At 51.6% G+C, this 25,434-nt stretch overlaps 1 long non-coding RNA gene across 1 annotated transcript in view; it reads left to right on the top strand.

The window, feature by feature from the left end:
* Positions 1 to 18,296: 18,296 nt before the first annotated feature.
* The window catches only part of LOC147662934 (uncharacterized), a 119,612-nt gene continuing 112,474 nt past the window's right edge, over positions 18,297 to 25,434 (top strand). The window contains exon 1 of the long non-coding RNA XR_015305464.1: positions 18,297 to 18,523. This is a non-coding gene — a long non-coding RNA (uncharacterized LOC147662934). The remainder of the gene's footprint in view (positions 18,524 to 25,434) is intronic.

The following is a 25,434-nucleotide window of genomic DNA, read 5'->3' as shown; positions in this document are numbered from 1 at the left end:
TGTTTTTACATTCGAATTAGTAAACATTGCCTGAGGCATCTGGCATTATGGGCCTTCAACATTCTTCTAAGAGATTGTTGGATTGGTAGTTGTAACCTAGTATCATGGCAATTCTCTCTACTTTAGAGGAATATCACCTGGAAAGAAGACACACAGACTTGTATGTCATTGCATGGACTCTGGGGAAAAAGCAGGTCCATTTAAATAAGGCTTATCCAGTAAATAGTACAATTGTTGTTCTTTCTGCTCCAAACAGTTATTCTCCTGGAATATTCCTTGTTTTGTAATACATTCCAAAACGTCCTGTTTGCATTTACTATTTGTGTAAACCTCTTAGCAATGATGCTACTTAAATTTCAAATTGTTGATGTTATCAGTTAGATTGCTAGACCCGTATTTTGTTCAAAATGTATGCTGTGGTCCATAATACCCAGATTATGTAAATAGATTAAAAATACATCAGTCCTTGTTAATGTCTTTCTTTAACTAAGATAGGGTTGCCAAACCTTAGTTAATCTGATTCTGCTTTCTTGATCTTCTCGGTCTGAATTGTCATGATGTCTGTTAGTTTTCAAGTCTCTAACAGGGATACGGTATGATAATGTGCTGTTCTAGTAGAGGGTAAACATTTAACCTAGAATAGGAACCCCAATACACGAGACGTAAACAGCATGCTTTGCTGCTTCATTAGCCATGCAGCCATCATGTTTTTTTTCCAATAGTTTGCTCAGAGTACTTTATTGGTAAATTATAATTGGTTTCACTAATAATAAAACACCCTTACTTCAGTTGTGTTAGAGCACATTCTTTTTGTACTAGATTCCCCTTTAACAGATTACAAAGTGCGAGGTTACCACTGTGACAGAATGCAAATGTGGAAAATTCTCGGTTGTTGCCAGAAGCAGATGCATCTGTCTTCTGCTAGCACCGGTAAAAATAATGACCAGACGGTACCTTACTGATACAATAACTTCTTAAAATGAGAATAGAGTAATCATTCAATAAAACGTATGGAGCTTGTAGAATTTATTGGAATGCCCACTGCTGCTTTGTGAGAAGTGTTAGTCTCCTTCTGCTTTCATTAATAAGAGTCATGGTTTTGAGACTAGAGGCGACTATTTTTCTTTATATGTTATTTTTCATTTGACCCTTTTAAACAGTTATTCAGTTTACTTAATTGGAGCGGAGATATCTGCATCAAATGCATCCTTTTATAGTTCCATTTCTTGGAGGGATGTCATATAGTAATAGTTATGCATTTCAGTGTCTTGTAACTGTTTAATTAGCATTAACCTCTGCACTATGTATATTAATTATAATACTTGGAAGGCGTGATTTATATATTTCTAATTAAAATGTTTCCTTTGAAAATTCTAAGGGTTCACAGTGATTTTTTGAGGGGCCTTGGAATGTTGGTGCATAAAGGCACAAGAAGTAGAGGTGGCACTGAGGAACTCTTCAGTGAAATGAAGGCTTCGTAATTCAACTGGACTCCTGTAAATCCTGTATGCCACCAGCATATTGCTATATTTTCAGTCTGTAATGGCGGTTCACTTAACCAAATTTGATTTTTCATGTTTTGTTTCTTGTTTGTGTCAAATGCAGTCGCGGCCCATTCCCTGCCAAAGTTGTGGGGCGATGCATCGCGCTCTTCCTGGGACAGGCTCCCAGACTGCACTGCGACCAATCCTGATCGCGCAATAAAGACACTCCACGCAAGTCTGCTCATAGCATTAAAGGTCACTTTTATTACTAGGACAGCCAAAGACATACTCCGCACTTACGTTTCTTAGAAACCCAAAACTTTTGTACATATACCAAAACCTTTTTTCCCTAACTTGTTTTCCATCAACATTCCCCAATGATTTCATTATTTTGCCAAAAATCAAAAACTGTTTTAATACCAACCAAAGTTTTTCCTTCCAACTTTTCTTCCCTTATTCACCTACCCTCCCCCCACCCCCCAGAGAGAAAGGATATATCCGCTCGAGACTATCCCCCCCCCCAAACACGCCTAAAAAACAACATATAACAGACAAGGAGCACTGCCCATGCTGCCCTACAGTGACATGTCCTGCATATATATATATATATATAATTCTTCTTTACTTTTTTATCTTTCTTTTTTTTTTTTTTTTTAAACACGCAAAACTGACAAATACAAAAAAACACCCTGGGTGGGCGGGTGGGACAAAAAACTCACCGCCGCTGTCTCCTCTCACTCCCAGGGAGTGACGTAGCCCTCCCGCCCCGAGCACCACTAAGCCCCGCCCACAAACCCGCCGACCAATCGCCTCCCGTCGGAGGTCGCAATTGCGCGAACATACCCCGGGGGGACACCGGCTCGTGCCACGTCCCCCCGGGACCCATCGCGCAATAAAGACACTCCACGCAAGTTTGCTCATAGCATAAAAGGTCACTTTTATTACTAGGACAGCCAAAGACAGACTCCGCACTTACGTTTCTTAGAAACCCAAAACTTTTGTACATATACCAAAACCTTTTTTCCCCAACTTGTTACCTGTTTTCCATCAACATTCCCCAATGATTTCATTATTTTGCCAAAAATCCAAAACTGTTTTAATACCAACCAAAATTTTTCCTTCCAACTTTTCTTCCCTTTTTCACCTACCCTCCCCCCACCCCCAGAGAGAAAGGATATATCCGCTCGAGACTATCCTCCCCCCCCCAAAAACACGCCACTCAGGAAAACCACAAGTGTTTTCCTGCCCCACCCAACCTCTGCAAAAGAAAACAACCTTCAAACATCTTTAGTAGAACACCACAAATCAACCCCCCACAACTTTGCTAGCGCATCCCGTAGTTCCATTAAATAATCAAATTGGCCCATCTGCGACAGGTGCACCCCATCGCATCTGAACAAATGAAGCATCTCACTTGAAAAATGTTCATGTTCCAAAACAGTAATTCCCATTGACTTACAGAAAACGGACATTGCCCTGTTCAATTTGCGACGGGCTTTTTCCACCGCTGAGTGTATTCTAGCCCCTCTCCATTGGTGCCTGTAAACAAATTCAGCCCACACGACCCTTGTTCCAACCCAATTGTTTTTTGGAACTGCTAGATCTAGCTTCATTTGTTTAATTAAGGTGAGTCCTGACAAATCTACTAAGTCGTTCTCTCCCAAGTGTATAACCAGCAGATCCGGGAGTCCCCATTCAGCAGACAGTTTGAACAGCAAAGGAAAAAGGTCCTTCCATCTCATACCACCCACACCCTTCCATAAAACTTTGTGATCTTTCCCATACAAACCCAAACCCCTTCCACAGATTTGCTGTTCCGCAAAAACTGACGACCATTTAACCAGTGAATGGCCCACAATCCAAGTCCGTTTCTTTCGGGGGAAATCCAAAACTCGACCTAATGATAAAAAACCCACAATTAACTAAAATACTTATGAAAATTGCATTTTATAACCGCACATATCTGTAACAGCAGTTGGACTTCCACCTCCCAATACGCGGAATCTCTTCCTTCCCCAAGCCCATTCTGGCAGCTTCCGTTGCAGTTCCTATCCTAAAGGAATGTGTCCCAAAGCATTTAGGATTTTCCCCCACCAACGAAAGCCCTTTCCTTAATACTGATAAAAACTGAAAACCAGACAGCTGGCCCCCTTGCTCATGGCAGAAAATCACCCCAGGGCGAAAAGCATTTTATTGTAAAAAGGATTCCCACTCACCCAATGGGCAACAACCCACCACCCCACTCGCTCTCAACTGGACCCAAGTACCAACCCCTCTCTGGTCTGTCTTTGACTGTCTCAACCTGATCTGTAAAACATCCCCATTCACAACCCGTATGTCCGATGTCTGGATCCCAAATTGATTTCTCAGACCCAATAGCTCGGAAATCCTAAAAGCCCCAAAGAACAACCATACCATGCATAATTTGAAACTGACTAACTCCCATTCGCTATAACAGCAACTAGGCAAAACACTTAAAATCCTACGCAGCAACACAAAAGTAATAGGTTCCCTCAAAGATTTAACAACAACTTTACCACGCCCAGACCCTTTCAGCATTTTTTTCAACAAAAACCCCACTTGGGGAACCTTACCCAACAATAACTGACTATAAAAAGAAATGCCCGCAAGCTTCCCGGAAATAGTTGTGTGGGACAAACCTTTGTCTAGCAATTGTAATACAAAATTTAACATAAACTGTTCATTCTCAACTGCAGTACCATCCGAATCGTGAGCCAAAACATAAGATAAAAATTCAGACCACGCTTGCTGGTAACTCCTACGCGTGGACTTAGCAAGGGACTGCTCCACCAATGCCACAATCCTCACTCCCCCAGGTCCCAGATGGTCGGTGGAATCGCCGTCTTGAATCTGTCCGCTTTTGGCACCAACAACCGGAACTTCTGCCAATTGCAACGAGACAGAGCATCGGCGATTGAGTTGTTGACCCCGGGAATATGTTTGGCTCGAAACACAATGTTTAACTTGAGGATTTGCAACATGAAAGTACGCAATAATTGTAGTACTCTGACATCTCTTGCCTTCTGACCATTAACCAAGCTTACCACTGCCATGTTGTCGATGTGAAATAACACACAACGGTCTTTAAACTCCTCTCCCCACACCTGCAGCGCCACCAATAGCGGAAAGAATTCCAGGAAGGCAATACTGCGGCCTTGTTCCACCCAATGCTGCGGCCAACTCTCGGCGCACCAACGCCCTTCCTAGAACAAACCAAAACCTTGAGCCCCCGCAACATCCGAGAAAATCTGGACTTGCCACACAGTGTCATCCTCAACAAAGTTAATGGACACGCCATTAAACTCATTCAAAAATCTCAGCCAAATAGCCAAATCCTCCTTCACTTTGTTAGACAATCTTATATGGTGGTGCGGCAAGGAAGCTCTCGACAAGGCAAAACCAAGACGTCTACAAAAAGTTCTTCCCGCTCTTACTACCCTGCAGGCGAAGTTGAGGTAACCCAAAAGCTGCTGAACCTGCCTCAATTGCAACTTCTTCTAACCCAGAACTTCCTTCAGAAACAATCTGATCTCCTGCACCTTAGCCAAGGGCAGCCTAGCCACCATCGCCTCAGTGTCGATCTCAATGCCTAAAAAGACTAACTGGGACGTTGGACCCTCCGTCTTGTCTGGGGCCAAAGGGACTCCAAAATCACCGGCCATCTCCTGAAAACATGTTAACACTCTGGTGCATTGTTCGCTCCCAGCCTGACCGATAAACAAAAAGTCATCCAGGTAATGACAAACAGCTGAATGACCAGATTTACATTTCACACGCCATTCCAAAAACGTGCTAAACGTCTCGAAAAGGGAACAGGAGATAGAACAGCCCATGGGCAACACCCGGTCAACATAAAACTTCTCTTCAAAATACATTCTTAGGAGGTCAAAGTCCAAAGGGTGGATGGGCAACAACCTAAAAGCCGCCTCAATATCGCACTTGGCAAGTTGCGCCCCCACTCCAGCCAAACGAACCAGACGCAAAGCGTCGTCCACAAAAGCATATATCTGAATGAAACACGTTAGTGTTAGATTCCTTACCTTAGAATATCCCCAGGCGTCAGTCTGGATCCGGAAACTTTTGCGTAGCAGTACCCTTGCGCGTCGGTAGGCGTCGTCTGCAGGCGTCCCCTGCGGCTCTGCGTCCGTCGTCGGCGTCGTGCGCCGTGATGACGTCACTGGAGTACGTAGACGCCGCCTCCGCGCGCTGACGTCAGTTCTTCTTTTTTCCGCGCCAGTGAACGCAGATCTGAAGAGCGGTACCCGGTCTTTTGACCAAGTTTATTACAACTTATATCTATCTTTTGTGCCTGGTAGGATGCCCGGTTTCAAAAACTGTGACGGTTGTGACCGCACGATGTCGGTCACGGACCATCACCGACTCTGTCTCCGGTGCCTGGGCCCCGACCACGACGTCGACTCCTGTGTCGATTGCCGGGCTCTGACTAACAAAGCTAGGCGGGAGCGGTCCCGCAAGCTACTCGAGCTCCGGGTGTCGGCCCCACGTCGAGAACGGTCTCGGTCCGGCCGGAGGTCCAGGGAGCGTTCGAGGGAGCGGTCGCGGAGCCGCGCCGAGCGCTCCGGAAGTCGGCGTCACTCGTCGAGTTCATCAGGTAAGAAACACAAGAAGTCGGGGCGTCGTCATCGTACCCCCGACTCCCCCCGACGCTCGGGCGATGCGGCCGGGGGTTCGGGTGACCCCACCCCTGCGACTCCGCGGGAGTTGCCGGCGCGGCCTGCCCCATACCCTCAGGTCCCTGGGCAAGGTGCGACGCCTGAGGAGGTAGAGGCGTTCCTCATGGCCATGAGGGCCCTGTCTCCTCCGGCGGGTTCCACGGCGCCTACGGGCCCAGTGAATCCTTCCGGAGGCCCTAGCGGTTCAGCTGACCCTGCCTCGACGCCGTCGGGTGCTCCGGCCCCGGCGCCGCCGACGGCGCCGATCCCGGCGCCGCTAGGGCCTTCGGGGTCGACGCCGGATGGACGTCCAACATCTCCGGCGCCGATTCCATCGGGGTTGCCCCCGACGCCGTCCCCGCGCGACGCCGGTTCCTCTGTGCCGGCTGTGGGCGGCACCGGGGCTCCGGCGCCGGCTCCGGACGGCGCCGTCCCCATACCCTCACCAAATCCGGACGCGGAGTCGGACCGGCGTCGCTCGACGCCGGGCTCGACGCCAATGGGGCCTGTCGACCCCGTGGAGCCGGTCTACATGGTTGACACCGACTATGGTGATGATGTGGAGTACGGTGAGGGCTGGGAGGGGTCTGAGGACCCTCTGTCACGTGAGTGCCAGTATGACATGGACTGGACAGGTGATTTGGGGGACGCCAGTGGTTTGGATGACTCTCCTAACCCTGGTTTTGTCTCTCCTCCTTCCGTGGCATCGGAGGAGGGAGCTGCTTATTCAGTGGTGTTGATGAGGGCTGCCAAGGCCTTGCACCTTGAGCTCCCCGTCGCGGCCGTGAGGCCTAACATCCTCACTGAGGTCTTCAAACCGCGGTCATGCCCACAGGAGCCTCTGCTGCCGTTTAACGAAGCCTTATCAGACGTTCTGTTGGGCACGTGGTCCAGGCCCTCTTCAGGTGCGCCTGTTGATCGGAACGTGGCCAGACGCCACCGTCCTTGTCCGGACGACCCCAAGTTCCTGTCCACCCACCCCACCCCTGAGAGCCTGGTGATCCAGGCCTCTACCTCCCAGTCCGCATTCCCGTCGGCTCCTCCCGACCGGGAATCCAAGAGGTATGACCAGTATGGCAAGAAGGTCTTCTCGTCCCTGAGTTTAGGACTGCGGTCTTGCAACACCGCTTGCCTCTTGGGCCGCTACACCCACTCTGTGTGGGATACGGTCGCGGAACTGCTGCCAGAATGCCCCATGGAGGTGCGGGCAAAACTCGGCAAAGCTATAGCTGAGGGCCGAGATGCAGCTAAATATTCTATTCGATGTGGTCTTGATACGACCGACTCGCTAGGCAGAGCGATGTCCACGACGGTGGCGATTCGTCGTCACGCCTGGTTGAGATCCGCCAACTTTTCGGCAGATGTCCAGAATACTTTGATGGACATGCCGTTCGATGGCTGTCACCTGTTTGGTGACAAGGCGGACCACTCGCTGGAACGCTTCAAGGACTCCAGGGTCACAGCGAAGTCCTTGGGTCTCTCGACCCAGCGCCAGCAAACGGGTTCGTTTCGCTCCTTTCGTGGCCACGGAAGGGGCGTCCCCACACGTGCTGCCAGCCACGCACCGCAGCAATCATTTCAACGCGGTGGCGGCCGTGGAAACCGCCGTGGAGGCGGTCGGGGTCAACGGCGGGGTCAGGCCACATCTCCCCCCGCAGCATCTGCCTCAAAATCCTCCTAGTCCGTGCTTTCAGGCCCACGTGACGCCAGTGGGTGGCAGGGTTCGCCATCACCACGCCCGCTGGCGCACGATCACATTGGACAGGTGGGTGCTGCAAATCGTCCGAAGGGGCTACTCCCTCCCCTTCGAGACCACTCCTCCAGCCATGCCACCGCAGAACCACCGTGTGTCGGGGGACCACTTGCAACTTCTGCAGGAGGAAGTTACGGCCCTCTTGGCCAAGGGGGCCATCGAGCGCGTTCCTGGGCCAGAAGTAGGACGTGGTTGCTATTCCCACTACTTTCTGGTGCCCAAGAAGGACAAAGGGGGCCTACGTCCTATCTTGGATCTCAGGAACGTCAACGGCTTCCTCCGGAAGGAGAAGTTCAAGATGTTGACTTTGGCTCAGGTCTTGGCTGCTCTAGACCCGCAAGACTGGATGGTAGCGTTGGACTTGCAGGATGCGTATTTTCACATCCCTGTCCTGCCGGCCCACCGGCGTTACCTGCGGTTCACGGTAGGCCAGGAGCACTTTCAGTTTATCGTGCTCCCCTTCGGCCTTACCAGCGCCCCACGGGTGTTCACAAAGGTGTTGGCGGTGGTCGCAGCCCATCTGCGCAGGTTAGGGGTTTCAGTCTTCCCCTACCTCGACGACTGGTTGTTGAAGGCGGGCTCGCCCCAGACAGTCGTCCACCACCTCCAGATGACGGCAGACCTCTTGCACGGCCTGGGGTTCTCCATCAATGTGCCGAAATCACACCTGTGTCCCTCTCAAAAGCTCCTTTTCATCGGAGCGGTTCTGGACTCGGCGCAGTTTCGGGTTTATCCTCCGGAACGGCGGGTCCGGGATATTCAGGCTTTGATTCCCATCTTTCAGCCGCTATCCCGGGTTTCAGGGGCTGATGGCTTCCTGCATCCTTCTGGTGCATCACGCCCGGTGGCGGATGCGGGCTCTGCAGTGGGACCTGAAGTTTCAGTGGGCCCAGCATCAGGGCAACTTGTCCGACCACGTCTTGATCTCGGAGGGCACTGCGAGACAACTGCAGTGGTGGCTTACGGACCGCGATTGGGTCAGAGGCAGATCCCTCTCCCTTCCCCAACCGGAGCACGTTGTCGTGACGGACGCGTCCCTCCAGGGCTGGGGAGGCCACTTGGGAGAGGCGGAGATCAGAGGCATCTGGTCTCCGGCGGAGTCCCGGCTCCATATCAACCTGTTGGAGCTACGGGCGATTCGTCTAGCACTAAAGGCATTCCTCCCCTTTGTCAACGGGAGTGTAGTGCAGGTGTTCACAGACAACACCACCGCCATGTGGTACTGCAACAAACAAGGCGGGGTGGGGTCGTGGACCCTTTGCCAGGAGGCTCTGCGCCTCTGGCAGTGGCTGGAACGTCAAGGGGTGACTGACGGTTCAACACCTGGCAGGTTCTCTGAACGCCAGGGCGGACGAACTCAGCCGTCGGTCCTCGATGGATCACGAATGGCGTCTGAACTCGGACGTGGCGCAAGGCCTCTTTCGGAAATGGGGAGAGCCTTGGTTAGATCTATTCGCCACAGAAGAGAACGCGCAATGTCATCAGTTCTGCGCGTTGGAGTTTCCAAGACGGCACTCACACGGCGACGCCTTTCGGCGCGAGTGGAGTTGCGGTCTGTTATACGCCTTTCCGCCTATACCACTTCTGCCCAGAGTGCTGAAGAAGATCAGGCGCGACCGGGCCCAAGTTATCCTTGTGGCTCCGGACTGGGCTCGAAGGTACTGGTATCCCGAGCTACTCAGCATGTCAGTCGGTCCCCCGATCCGCCTGCCCCTTCAGGAGGACCTTCTGTCGCAGCAGCAGGGGACGGTCCTCCACCCGAACCTGTCCAGTCTCCACCTCCATGCTTGGAGATTGAGCGGCAGCAGTTGAGGCCATTTGACTTGCCTCCTGAAGTCTGTGATGTAATTCTGGCAGCCAGGCGTCCCTCCACAAAGTCGGTATACGCCTGTCGGTGGAACAGATTTGTGGCAGGGTGCACAGCAAAGGCTGTGGATCCTCTCTCTGCCCCTCTTTCCGAGGTTCTTCTGTTTCTTCTCTCTCTTGCCCAGCAGGGCTCTGCTCTGGGCACTATCAAGGGCTACCTTTCGGCCCTTTCAGCCTTTCTCAGGCTTCCTGATCAGCCTTCTTTGTTCAAGTCCCCTATTGTGACGAGATTCTTGAAGGGCATCACACACATGTATCCTCCTGTTCCGTTTGTGATGCCTCAGTGGGACTTGAACCTGGTTCTAACCTTCTTGATGTGTGCTCCCTTTGAGCCCCTTCATTCTTGCCCTCTCCGTCTTCTGACTTTAAAGACGGCTTTCCTGGTTGCCATCACCTCTGCCAGGAGAGTGAGTGAGCTCCAGGCTCTTTCTGTCCAACCTCCTTTCTTGTCCATCCAACCTGACAAGGTGGTTCTGAGGACTAGACCTTCTTTCCTGCCCAAAGTAGTTTCTGCTTTCCACATCGGGCAGTCCATCACCCTCCCTTCCTTCTTCCCGCCTCCGCATCCTTCAAAGGATGAAGAGCGGCTCTATCGTCTGGACCCAAAACGTGCGCTTTCATTTTACTTGGATCGCACACGCCAGTTCCGGGTGGATGACCAACTGTTTGTTGGCTACGTGGGTGCGAAGAAGGGACGGTCGGTCTGTAAACGGACCATCTCTCGATGGGTCGTTCTCTGCATCAAAGCGTGCTACTCTTTGGCTCGGAAGGAGCCTCCTGTTGGGCTGAGGGCCCATTCCACTCGGGCCACGGCGGCTACTACTGCCCTGGGCCGGGGAGTCCCCTTGCAGGACATTTGCCAAGCGGCTACGTGGGCCTCGCTGCACACCTTTGCGAGGCACTACTGCCTGGACAGTCAAGTCCGGAGGGATGGCTTCTTTGGCCGTTCTGTCCTCCAGGACTTTCTGGTGTAGTATTGTATTGGTTCCCAGACCCACCACCGGGGTTGGTATTGCTGGGGTATCTATTCTAAGGTAAGGAATCTAACACTAACGTGTTTCTTTTAGATGAACAAGTTACTTACCTTCGGTAACGATATATCTGTAAGAAACATTAGTTAGTGTTAGATTCCTTACCGAACCCACCCATCCTCCCCGTTCTGCGAACTGATACCTAGGGTTAAGGACATCCCTTTCAGGGCCCTAGTTTCAAATGGCACCAGTGTTGGTTCTCTCATGGCTCTGCGTCTTCTGGCGCGGAAAAGCTGTGTACAAAGAACTGACGTCAGCGCGCGGAGGCGGCGTCTATGTACTCCAGCGACGTCATCACGGCGCACGACGCCGACGACGGACGCGGAGCCGCAGGGGACGCCTGCAGACGACGCCTACCGACGCGCAAGGGTACTGCTACGCAAAAGTTTCCGGATCCAGACTGACGCCTGGGGATATTCTAAGGTAAGGAATCTAACACTAACTAATGTTTCTTACAGATATATCGTTACCGAAGGTAAGTAACTTGTTCGACACCGCCGTGTCTTCAGCGGAAATGAAATCATTTACCGAGTTACCCTCTGGCCAGGACAGATGATGAATGAGACGAAACTCACCCTGAGCTTTCTTTGGAACAACTCCCAAAGGTGAGACCATCAGATTAGGCAGTGGACAGCTGTCGAAAGGACCCGCTATTCTACCCAGCTCCAATTCCTTCGCCAGCTTAGCTCTAACCACATGGGGGAATTCTTTGGCAGACTTAAGAATATCAGCCCAGCGCTGTACCCGGGGGCCTTGGTAACCAATCCGTCCTGACTCCGTCAGAAGCGGTCGCTCCCCTCGCTCCCTGCCTCCAGCAACTGGTATCGTAGCGCTCTCTCTGAATTGATTGCCTGGTGCTAATATTATATTAATAATTGCGCTCGCACTGCATTGTTTTGTCTCGTGCTAATATTGGATTGGTGATTGCACTCGCACTGCATTGAGTGTCTTGTGCTGATATTGTGTTGGTGATTACGCTCGCACTGCATTGTTTGTCTCGTGCTAATATCGTATTGGTGATTTGCGCTCGCACTGCATTGAGTGTCTTGTGCTGATCTTACCGCATTGCCTAATTTAACGTTACGCTATTTTTTGCACAGCCCACATCGTGCCAATCAAAGTGTGCTGCACACTGTAGCGCTTGTGCTTATTTGTGCCTGATTGTGCCTGCGCCTCTGCCCACCCCAATCTCGTCCTGTTTAGTTTGTTTTGCTGCCATCTTGTTTGTTTGTGCCTTCCAGCCCGCCCCTCCACCCAGCTCCCGCCTCCCAGCTGACCCTCCCTCGCCCCCGCCCCCCCCCCCCCCACTTTCCACATATGTCAGATGTACTTGCGTGCAGCGTTCACGCGCAGCGGTCGCGCCCCATGCACGCCGAAGGTAAGCCCGTCTACGCCCGTCCGCGCCTAGACCGCGCCCAGCGCCAGACCCCCTGGTCCTCGCAAAATCCTTGCCACCCGTATAACGTATGACCCCGCTGCCCTCTTTGCCCTTAACCCCGGACGCACACCACAATGCTACGAAGCTGCCCCAGGACATACCCATGGACCCTTCACCTGCCACTCCTGCAAATTCGCCTGCATTAGGATCCACACCTCTTCCACTAACTCCAAACACAGCCCCGACTCCAACCACCTGAAGTGCATCCTACTGAACACCCGATCGATCCACAGACACGCCTCTGAACTCTGGGACCTACTCGACACTGCATCGCCGGACATCGCCTTCCTTACAGAAACATGGATGAATGCCTCATCAGCGCCCGACATCGCCATAGCCATCCCGGACGCCTACAAGATCATCAGAAAAGACCGCACCAACCAAACAGGAGGAGGCATCGCCATCGTCCATAAGAACACCATCCGTATCACGACCAGCTCCGACGTTAACCTCGCTACCGCCGAACACCTTCACTTCCAGATCCACACCGACCCCAGGACCACACTTAGAGGCACCCTCATCTACAGACCACCAGGAACCCGCACACAATTCAACGAAGACATCACTGACTTCATCAGCCCACATGCCCTCACCTCCAAGAACTACATTCTACTGGGATACCTCAACTTCCACCTGGAAAATAAAAACGACAGCAACACCACCACCCTTCTGGACAACCTAGCCAACCTCGGACTTAAACAACTTGTCGACACCCCCACCCACCTCGCCGGATACACGCTCTACCCTATCTTCACCTCCAGCAAACACATCTCCTTCGACCACACCACAGCTCTCCATTGGACGGACCACAGCTGCGTTCACTTCAGCTACAAAAAAACCTCGATCCACAACCCCCCACAACCTATTCCTCGAAGAAACTGGAACAAAATCACCACCGACCAACTCTTCACATCGCTTAACCAAAACCCTCCTACCACATCATCGGACCCAAACCAAGCTGCCACCAAACTCACACAATGGATCACCCACAGCGCTAACGAATTAGCACCCTTGAAAAACCACCAGATCAAACAAGGTAGCAAAAAAGCCCCCTGGTTCAACAATGACCTTAAGAAATCCAAGAAGTTATGTCGTACTCTCGAGAAAACCTGGAGAAAAAACCCAACCACTGACAACCTGACCACCTTCAAGGACGCCACCCGCAAACACCACCAATTGATCCGATCCACCAAGAAATCAGCATTCAAAGATAGACTCGACAACAACGCCCACAACAGCAAGGAACTATTCAACATCGTCAAAGAATTTACCAACCCCACCGCCGGCACAAACGACATCACTCCCTCCCAAGACCTCTGCGACTCTTTATCCTCTTTCTTCCATAACAAAAGCGCCGACATTCATAACAGCTTTGAAGCCCAGTCCGAAGAACAATCCTCTCGACCCACCTCCGAACCAAAACAGCACCCTCACAACCTCTGCGCCTGGAACCCAATCACTACTGAAGACACCATCCGCCTGATGAACTCCATCCACTCAGGATCGCCAACCGACCCATGTCCCCACCACATTTTCAACAAAGCAGACTCCATCATCGCACCCCACCTCCGCGATATCATCAATTGTTCCTTCAACTCCGCTACCTTCCCAGAAAGCTGGAAACATGCCGAACTCAGCGCCCTTCTGAAGAAACCCACAGCAGACCCCTCTGAACTTAAGAACTACTGCCCCATCTCACTCCTCCCATTCCCTGCCAAAGTCATTGAGAAAGCCGTCAATAGTCAGCTCGCCGCCTTCCTTGAATCCAACAATTCCCTCGACCCCACACAGTCCGGCTTCCAAGCCAAACAGCACCGAAACCGCCCTCATCGCTGCTACAGACGACATCCGAACGCTATTGGACAACGGAGAAACAGTTGCCCTCATCCTACTTGACCTCTCCGCCGCCTTCGACACAGTCTGTCATAGCACCCTCATACAACGCCTCAGCAACGTCGGTATACAAGGAAAAGCTTTGGACTGGATCATCTCATTCCTCGCCGGGAGAACCCAAAGAGTCCACCTCCCCCCATTCAAATCAGAGGCCACCGAAGTCATCTGCGGCGTACCACAAGGATCATCACTCGGTCCCACCCTCTTCAACGTTTACATGAGTCCCCTCGCATCCATCGCGCGACAACACAACCTCAACATCATCTCCTACGCAGACGACACCCAGTTGATCCTCTCCCTCACCAAAGACCCAAACACCGCCAAAACCAATCTACACGAAGGAATGAAAGAAGTAGCCGAATGGATGAAGAACATCCGTTTAAAACTAAACACGGACAAAACAAAGTCCTCATCTTAGGATCATCCCCCTCTACCTGGGACGACTCATGGTGGCCACCGGCCCTGGGTACAGCACCCATACCCACAGATCACGCAAGTAACCTGGGCTTCATCCTAGACTCCTCCCTCTCGATGACCAGACAAGTCAACACCGTATCATCTTCTTGCTTCAACGTCCTTCGCATGCTCAAAAAAATCTTCAGTTGGATCCCCACCGAAACAAGAAAGACAGTCACCCACGCACTCGTCACTAGCCGACTGGATTATGGAAACACCCTCTACGCCGGAACCACAGCCAAACTACAGAAAAAACTCCAACGCATCCAAAACGCCTCAGCCAGACTCATATTGGACATACCCCGTCAAGCTCACATTTCCGGTCACCTGAAAGACCTCCACTGGCTCCCAGTCACCAAGAGAATAACGTTCCGTCTCCTCACCCACGCACACAAGTCCCTCTACGACCTAGGACCCGAATGCCTCAACACACGACTGTCCTTCTACACACCCACCCGCCAAATACGATCATCCAATCAAGCCCTCGCCGAAATTCCGCGCATCCATAGATCCACCATGGGAAGAAGATCCTTCTCCTACTTAGCGGCCAAAACCTGGAATTCTCTCCCCTCTCACCTCCGCCTTACACAGAACCACCTCTCCTTCAGAAAACAGCTAAAAACCTGGCTATTTGATAAATAATGCACACACCCTACCTCAAGCGCCTTGAGACCCTATGAGTGAGTAGTGCGCTATACAAATTCCTGAACTTGAACTTGAACCCGAAAACCCCAAAGCAATTTGACCACTGCCGGCCCATCAGAATATTCCTCCAACCAACCCAGCATGACATGAAGCTTAACTGGTGTAGGTGCCTTTTGGTATAAGAGGTGGAAGGGTCCCTCTGCCCCTCTGCCCTCTCCCATGATCCCCTTGGTGGTGATTGGGGAAACACTGGAATACGGCGTGCCGACCCCCACACTGAGAACACTCGTGTTTGAATTTGCAGTACTGGCGGATACAGGTACCCCTATTAAATCCCCAACACGCTCCCGTGGCAGGCAACTGTCCCCGTACCATCCCACCCGCCCCCAATGGAGCGGGACGCTGGAGAAAGGGCCGGTTCTGTATTGGAAGACCACTAGCTGTATGTATGGTAGCTGATGCCTGATGCCCTGACATCCATTGGAGCCACAGCTCCTGATCCACCTCTCCCCAGGGTTTATCATTGAACAAACTCACTCTGGCCCTAAACTCCTCGTCGTAATTCAACCAGGCGGAACCCCCGCCTGTAAATGCGCCCTCCTGATGATGTCTATGTATTTAAATAAGGCCACTGCCCGCTCTGGGTACCGCTCACAATACACGCTTGCATAAATTATGACAGCGGCAGTCCAATTCTCAATTGTCTTGGGTACTTTGGGACGGCGGGATAACTCCAGCTCTTCCTCCTTAGACCCTTCTCTAGCCTGCAAATCCCTATGTAAAAGCCGTTAAACATCTACATAGTCATGACTCCAAATCCCCTGCCTCGTCCTCTGCGACAAATGCATGCCCAGAGGCATGTCCACACCCATGTAAGGTAGTTTGGTACTACCACACCCCCGACCCTCACTCAGCACAGAGCCTACTATGGACGAAGCAGGACTTGCCCCCCCATCCAACTGGCCTCCAGAACCCCTAGTGGACTGTGGTGTTTCTTGTACAATATTACACAAACCACCCAGTCCTTTTGCCCTCCCGTCAGGCCCACCCTCCCCTGGCTCCACACCTGAGCCGCCCGCCAAAGGCCGCGTCCACGCAGCCCACCAGTCTTCCTTACCTGACGGCAGCTGTGTAGCCCTTTGCTGAAAATCCTTCAGTCCATCACGCTGATGACGACCGCCACTCCGTCCCCGATCAGCAGAGAAAACCGCTCCGGTTCTCTGAAACACACTAGAAGATGTAAGACGCCCCCCCCTCTGACCCCAAATTCTTGCCCACCCAATCCAGTAGCCGCCTCCCCCGACCCCCAATCCCTAGAACTATTCACATTTTCCTTATTAGTTTCTTCATAAACACCAATATACTCATTTTGAAATGTACCATCATTGCTGCTTCTACCTGGCATGGCACCATCGCCAATGCCGCCATCGTAATTTACCCAAGTGGTCACAGGCCTCTGTTGTGGGTGCCCGGCCGATGACTCAAACTCCGCACTAGAATCGCTACAGGTCTGCTGTGCAGTACCCAAAGCCGCACTTTGCTTCGCCACAAAATGAATAGAACTCTGACCAACAGACCTAGGATCAGTGTCCGTTGACAAGTTCCTGCCGCACCAGCGAGGAACCGCATGCAACTTACCCTTCACCTGAGAACTGGTGACTCCAGCTAAAACGTTCCTGGGTAATTCGGAATGCTTGACCCACACCCATTTCCCCTGTTGAGGCCCCCTATCAGAATCAAATTGCACCTGAGGGTGACCTGGGGGTGGCCGGGGCTCCGGATACACCTCCACCACATTGTTGTCTCTATTATGAGACCTCTTCCTGTTAGGACCCCCCCACCCACACAGAACTACCCCCACCAAAACCACCCCACCCCACCCTTTCTTCTGACTGAAAGTCATACACCGACAAGTCCAAGTTGGCGTCCACCTGGCTGAAGTCCACTACCAAATTCGTCCTTGGGGGGCCTCTAGCTTTAGGCAGCAAAACTTCCTGAAATTCTGCGCCATCCTGAGCTTGCGAACTGAACATAGTACCTGAAGTCTCACCCAGCCCGGTGATAGCTTCTTCCTGTCCCTCGCCTTCTTCTTCACTATCCGTGGGATAATCCACTAAAGCAGTCATAGCAACCTCAGACCAAGCCTCAGGCGCAATGTTAATTTTGGCGTTCTCCTGACCAAGCACAGCGCGCTCTGAAAACCACTTTCCTGGCAATGCTGCGCCCCTCTGTAACAGCCTCACGCCTGGCAACTGCGCCATTACTCTATCTCCTGAGGCAGAACTATCCAAAATCGCGCCTTCAGTGATAAGAAATTGCTCCTGACAACACTCCTCACAAGCTCAGGTCTTGCTGGTGCGTTTCCCCGCTTTCTTCCCTGACTGAGGGACCAGTAGAATCTGTTCACCCCTCAGCATGCATGGCTCTGAAGCTGAACGCAGGACTGCCTTCTTCACTCGAATTCCCCTTCCCACAGAGCGCGCCCGGCGAGGTTTGGCCTCTGGCATGGAAGTATCCTGCGCAGTCTCCACAGGACGACTAGCTAGGGGCATACACGCTGCAACAGCTCGACTCACCCCTGCCGCAGCCAACCTTCTTGGGCGCTTCGCCTCCTCAGCTCCTTCCAGAAATACTCCTGGGCGCAATAAATCAGTGCGCCCTACTGCCACCAAAGCTCTGATGGCCTCCTTGGCAATGTCGTCTGCTGACATCCTGCTCTGGTCACAAGAAGCTAAAAAAAAACCCCACAAACAGCGTTAAAGTACAAAAAACGCTGCTGAGGGCGTCTCCCAGCTACTTCCTAGCCTTCCGCTACAATTTCCAATGCTGCAGCTGTCTTCTGTCAAACTTCCTGACAGGAAAACAACAGCTGACGCACTTGCCAGCAAAAAACTCGCCGCCGCCGTCTCCTCTCACTCCCAGGGAGTGACGTAGCCCTCCCGCTCCCGCCCCGAGCACCACTAAGCCCCGCCCACAAACCCGCCGACCAATCGCCTCTCGTCGGAGGTCGCAATTGCGCGAACATAGCCCGGGGGGACACCGGCTCGTGCCACGTCCCCCCGGGACACATTCTGCAGGAAAGCAGCGTCAGGTTTGGCGTTAGCGCTATGATTCCGCGCTCCCAAGCAGAGTGGGAACCTGTGCCTGCTTTTTCCATGTATAAGATGTTTAGCCGGACTGAACTGCATTGGCTATGGGGAACCTGGGTGCTTCCTAGTTCCTGGACTTGCCGTACAAGCGAGGAGAGAAGACCGACGGAAGAGGTAATTGTTTTTTTTTTTATTATGCCCCCGCCCCTCGCCCCTCTCACCCCCGCTCCTCCACCCTCATCCCCTGCCAGCTGCTACTTCTTGCAATTAAGTGCAAACGCAATGAGGTTGCTTTTCCAGCCATGCCACCAGATGTCTCATTCTTTGTTTCTGCATTGTCCAATAGCAGTAGTTTCAAAGGCCAGTAGGAAATGGTATCAGTAGGCATCTTGGGTGGCACTGTGAGATATATGGGCTAACACCTGCACCCTCCGAGATGTTATGTGGGCATTAAGAGACATTGTATATATGTTCTTGCTGTTGGACCCAGAGGGATTCAGCAACGTCGGTTAAGTGGGAGAGTAATTTCCCCCTACTCAGAGACACAAGCAGCCATCCCTGGCAAAAAAAGTGAAAAAGATACGCTACATGGCAGTATACGTAATATGCACCACCCTCACGGGACGCATCATCTCTGCTAGACTGCTGGGTCAGGAAGGGCACCTTTGGAATGCATTAGAGGGCTGTGAAATCTACAGGTATGACTAGTTTATAATGCTTCAGACTACCTTTGTAAGTGAATTTAGAGTTCTGCCTAAGCTGAAAGTAGTGGAGTCCTTTAATGAATCATATTAAGCTTACTTGGATCTGGGACGAGACTTGGGTGCTGGAAAGCTTGGCTCTTCACTGTTTAACATCCTGCAACGAGCATGGTTTGTGCTTTGAGAAGACACTTGGAATATGCTGTTTGAAGGGCCATGACCACTGCAGTGACTCCTATATCTCACCACTTGTGTTGAAAAGGGAGTTAAGTCATCAAGTGCGAATCATGATAGAGATGCACATCGCTGGAAGTGCAGTGCACAAGGGAATGCAGGTGACGGACTCTGTCAAGGGGAGGCCACAGCGCAGATCAGATGAGGCTAGACCATATTATATTCGCTGAGGTCATTTGCTTGCGATCCTCGGGACTGCCCTACTATGGCTCTGCAAAATGTGGCGAGTATAATCCTTTCTGCTCCCAACTATCAAGGTTGGGTAGGGCGAGTAGGCTCCGCATTCTCAGGGAGGTAATTTGGGGGGCAAGAGCTTAGAAGTCCATGTCAGACCCAATAATAATATCCAGTCCAGTGCTTACCTTTTATATACCAACTAATTTAATCACATAACAGAACTAAATACTACACTACTAATGGACGTGATCTATATATAGGTTAAAAACAGCATTGTGTTAGCTATCAAGGTGCCAGATCGCCTTCCAACCCCTGTGATTGAGGCCCCATATCTATAGTTACAACACATTGCAGCTTTTAGACAAAAAAGTAGGCAATGGTGCAGACGGCGTAATGTCTCTTAACAGGTAAATGCTGTAATTTCAGGTGAATGTCTATACCATTTCTTGGCACAAAGCCTTGGTGTGCATGTTTAGTTTGCAGTCCGTGGGGCAGGCTAGGTCTTACATCTTACCTGTTAGCGTCTGCAGCAGTTCAGACTGCGCGGCGGAGGAGGATTGGCTCCAGCTCCTCGCTACAGCAGCTCCTGCTCCTCTCCTATGTAGAGCTTGCCAGCAGGCTTGGTTGGGACACCCATTGCAGAGGTGACTGTGGTGGTCCTGCATGGCAGTGGCCATTTTCAGCAGCAGCAGCCCTGCTGGCATTCTTGGTTTGCAGTTGCAGCCTCCAGGCAAATCCCTTGTGATGGCATCTTTTGGCAGTTGCTTCTTCCAGGGCGATATGCGCTTCTCAATTTGTCATCACAACGTTGGCAGCTGGTCACAAAAGACTTGGAACATAACCAAAGTGGGATGGTTTGGGTCCCTCTTTTATGCCAGTCCAGGTTCTAGAGGGTGTGCCAGGCCCAACCAAAGGAAAAGCCCTGGCCCACCTAAGGACTTTAAAACGAGCCTTTTTTCCCTATGTTTCACAGGGGCCTGCAGCTCCACACGCTCTGCCCAATAGTTTAATTTTACTTAAAAGCACCATTAACTTGAGCTGCTTTCAGGTCTGGGGACAGCTTTTAAGACAAGCTTGAAACCAGTAGAGATTTTTTCTTTTTCTTTTTGAGTTTTATATAGCGCTGGCTAGACCCGGAGGTATCAGAGCTCTTTACATTAGGTTCCACAGGAATTACAAAATTACATCATTTACACGTTACATCAGTTACTACAAAAACATTTCTAGAGAGTAGAAGACGAAATAAATGGGGCTTAGAAGGGTAAGGGGGTGGGGTAAAGGGGTAGGAGGTACATATGATGGAGAGACGAAGGAGGGTCTGCCGCCTGGGTAGGTGACGTCCGAGGAGGAAGTCTACAGCCCATCTCCTCTTTAGCTATCGGGTAGCTCCACCGGGCACCAGCCAAACAGCTAGGTCTCAACGGGAAAACAATTAAAGAGCAAAGAGGAGGGAACAAAACGAATCAGGGAGAGTTGGGAGTCCAAAGGAAGGAGACAGCAGCGGAGGAGAAGACAAGACAAATGTCCGAAGGCCTGCTGGGTAGGTGACGGCCAAAGCGGTGTGCCAGAGCCAGTCTCCCCGTCGGCTCGAAGGAGGTCATCAGAGTCCCGAGGCGCGATCTTGTCCAGCTCATCCGCTTCCTGGGGCTCGGTCCGGGATACTCTATTCCCCCTCCAGAGTGCAGGCTCAATCCCGTCTCCGCTCCTTCAGGGACACTCACCGCACTATCAGGCTAGCGCGATCTCATGAAGTCAACAGGGAGCCCTGTCCCTGCTATCATGCACGAATGATTCCTGAACACTTCCACTGTAACAAATGAGGCTGTATTTCCCAATCCAAGGTAATTGGGAGTTGAAATCAGCTCTATGACAGAAATGCTCTGCAAATGAGTTTGCTTGTCCTCGAATTTCCTGCTTGAGGTATTCCTAAGTTGCAGCACTAGCAGTGATAGAATGCTGCTTTGTGGCTGGACCTATGTTTAACCCACAGGACATCTATTTGATTCTCAGCAGGCTCATCTCAGGATTTCATCATTCTGAGACAGATCAAATTGGTGTCACTTGGTCAACTAATAGGAATACATGTTGCTTGCATTGCTACAAAATGGCAAAAACATTCAACCGGTTCTACATTAAACAAGCATTGGCTAAATCAATAGGTGTCGGCTATGTCATGTTGTACAGCAGCATGGCTAAAATTTAGGAAAAAAGCTTTGAGCGGCATAGTGGTGCAGCATTCCTAAATGTTGTAGCATCATCTGAACTTTTAGCCATGCTGCTGTACAATCTAGCTAAAAGACATTGTCGAAGCCAAGGTGAGACCTATTGGCTTTGTCAATGCTTGTTGCTGTTATTTTTTTTTAGGAGGCCTGTGGTTGAAAATGAGAAAATGCCCTTGTAGTAGGAAATAGGCTGCATGGCGGGGAGCTTGGTTCTTCTTTGAAGCCTTAACATTGTAAACTGGAGCACTAATGTGGGTGTGGAGGTGACTGGCCTTCGGTCCTCTGAAGGGCAGTGCTGGCTTGGGCAGTGTCCTTTGACTGCCTGCTGGTCTTACGAGATGGAATTTCCTACTTGGCCTGTCCGCTTCTGGATTCGCACCAATGGGATTTCCAGGTAACCAATCATTTAAAAGTTATCTACATGATCCCTAAATGGGTTTATTTAAGCAATACTTATTTTTGTAATTGACCTCACAAGGATAATAGTTTTAATTGGCCCAGTTGAGATTCGTAGATGTAGACTAAAGATTAATTAGATGTAGGAATTAGGCACATTAACTAACTTTTGCACAGTTATAAGGGTCTGTCTGCAGAGGTGTTTATGGGAGGCGTTTTGTATACCCTGCTCTACAGACTAATCGATTTGGCTCGGACATATTTTTTGTGAACCTGATGCAGATGTGAATAAGAACAGGTAGAGCCCTGATGCTCTACTGGTGTGTAAAATAGCCTATTTGGTAAAGTGCCTGCTGCGGAAACCCTTGTGTAACTGCACCAATTCTCAAGCTCAAATACCAGTCAGGCAGATGTTCATCCTAGTTAGGTTGATAAAACAAGACTCTTAGAATTGGATAGCTTCACTATCGTCTAAGCGACAATCATTCGGATCTTGCTCTGCCCTATACAAAAAGACAGTTTTCTACTGCAGGTAAATCCTTGCAGTACCCACTTTTGTGTATAATAAACTAAATCACGTGGTTGGAGTCATTCAGACAGAAACCCATCCAACTCTTTGCCTCTCACCTGAGACTACCAAAACAAATAGCAATTTCTTCCAGTTGTGGTTATTTGGAGGAACCATACGGTAGGAATCAGGTAATGGTGCAAGTAAACACTGTGCAGCCTGGCAGGAGGATAATAGGGTCATAGGGAAGAAGCAACATGGACAGCAGTACGTAAGAAGCAGCACTGGCAGTGGGAGGTGGGAGGGAGGAAGTATCTGGGGAAGAAGGTAGAAGCAACTAGGGTAAAGTAAAAAATGAGAGATAGGAAGGAAGATGCAACAGACAACAGAAGGGTGGGAGGGAAGAAGCAACATGGACAACAGGAGGGTAGGAAGAAGCAGCACAGGAAGATGCACATTTCGGGGGAAGAAGTACTTGGTCTATGCACCAAACGAAAAAAAAGGAAGTGAAATAAGCATGTGCCTGCCAATTAGAAGGAAGCAAATAAGAGTGACAATGAAGCCAAATGGTAAGAAATTGGCTGGCTTCAAACCCCATTTAGTAAATAAAATATCTTGCAAGTAATAATGTGCTAGTTTATGCTCTGTCTCAGGCACGACCTAAAAACAAGTTATTATATAATTATTTTAAGATAAAAAAACGAGTTCAAGTAGATTTTGAGGATAATTATGCAGCAGGCTACAACACATAAATCTAAAAACTGCTAAATATATCAGTTGAGTTAAAAAAAAACGAAAATACATTATAACACTATACAAAATACCTTAATCGTTCCTAAATTATGTTGGAAGGTGTATACTGTAATTGTAATAATCATTTACAGTTAGATTTTGGATAGCAGTATTCTTTCAGAAGCATCTTAACTGGTGTATTTCAGTACAGTTATGATATATGTTTTGGGGGCGTGGCTTGCACGCTGAGGGTGATGGCGGCGTGAGCCCGGAGCTCCGCGCCTATTCCCCACATTCATCCTGCCTGCTGCTGCGGGGAGCCCGGCGCAGTGCCTGGAAGCCATCGGGCCGAGAGTGAGCATTGCCGGAGCGACAGCGGAGCGCTCAGGGGGCCGCTGAGGGGACCGATCTCCACCGCACTGCAGAGCCGCCGGTGCCGAGCCGGAGGAATGCCCAAAATGGCGGCCGCTGCGGCGGACTCGAGACGCCCGGCTGCCTGAACTGCGGACCGCCGCCTGGGGACACGGCCGGGACCCGCCGAGGACCGAAACCGGTGAGGTGACGCCCTTTCCCCCCCCCCCCCCGGGGGCCCTGAGGAGTTCTCTCCCGGAGAATCCGGGGAGCGGCGGAGCAGCGGAGCGGCCGCGAGCGGGCGGCCCGAGAAGGCTGCGGGGAGAGCGCAGCGCGCTGCGGACACCCTGAGGCCTGTCAGACGCGGCTGGGGCCCGGCGCGCCGGAGGACTCCTGAACGCTCCTCCCCCTCCCCCCCCTGGACTATGCGGTGAGCCACTGAGTAGAGCGACATGCAGGGGGGGTCATGAGAGAGTCGGGAGGGGGAGTGAGCCCAACAACCAGGAGCGCCCTGCATCGACCACGAGGGAGGCAGGCACGCCAGGGGGTGCTTGGGACTTCCTGCTGGAGGGCCACGAGAGCTAGTGAACATTGGCCCCGGTTAGTGGCGGACGACGGCTGGGAGTAAACGTATCCTTGGCGGCGCTGCGACATCGAAGCCCCACCACTAACGGTCCGGGGCACCACGCACGCACCCCCCAGAATCTGTCCCCTACCCGGCGACACAGACTGCCAACGCTGGATGCCTGTACAGGGAGGGTGGCCTGCTTTGTGAGTGTTCGAACCACGCTGACGGAGCAGTGAGACAAGTGGGTGCTGCACCGGGCCCCGAGACCACGCGCTTGCCATTATGCGGAAGCCAAAAGGCAAGCAAGAGGAGGCGACGGCTTCGGGAGCGGTGGAAGGAGACGTAGGGGAGTCCCCAGACCTGAAGAGGCTACAGGATCGCATCCTGGAGGCCATAACAGCGACGAGGGAAGCGCTGCATAACGACATTGCGCAGGTGGCGTCGGGGCTAGGCCTGCTCCGAGCCGACCACGACAAATTAAAGGACAGAGTGACGGAGACTGAGGGGGCCCTGAAAGTCCTGGCTCCGGCCCACAAAACCCTTGAGGGAAAACTCACGGAGGCTCTTGACCGGATTCAGGTATTAGAGCGTCGAGCGGAGGATGCGGAAAACAGAAGCCGTCGCAGCAACGTGCGAATCGTAGGTGTGCCGGAGAGCGAAGGGGGGACGGACCTGCTGGCCTATTGCGACAACTGGCTAAGAACTGTGGTGGCACCTGAGGGCTTGTCGCCCTTCTTCACCCTGGAGAGAGCTCATCGGGTCCCGTCCGGGCCACCCAAACCAGGCCTACCACCGAGGCCTATCGTGGCTAAACTGCTGCACTACAGGGACAGGGACCTGCTACTACAAAGGGCCCGAGATGATGGCCCGTTCCAAATCGCGAACAGTAGGGTTACGCTGTTCCCGGACTTCACGTTCGAAACGCAGAAACAGCGGGCCTCCTTCCTGTCGATCAAGAAAGAGCTGCGCACAGAGGGCATCCAGTACTCATTGCTGTTCCCTGCCAGACTCCGAATTGTGGTGGACGACAAAACAATGTTCTTCAGCCTGGCCGCAGACGCTTGGGACTGGTGGGAATCCTACAAAGCGGGCACGGATGGCGCCAAGGTTCGGGAGGAGAAGGAAAGGGAACGGGAAAGAGCGCCGGCGGGACCGCGCCAATCGCAGAGACTGCGCAAGCGACGTCGCGGAGCCGG

Source organism: Lissotriton vulgaris, unplaced genomic scaffold (genome assembly GCF_964263255.1).
Source record: "Lissotriton vulgaris unplaced genomic scaffold, aLisVul1.2 SCAFFOLD_801, whole genome shotgun sequence".
Classification (NCBI taxonomy): Eukaryota; Metazoa; Chordata; class Amphibia; order Caudata; family Salamandridae; genus Lissotriton; species Lissotriton vulgaris.
This window is presented reverse-complemented; position numbering and strand designations above follow the sequence as displayed.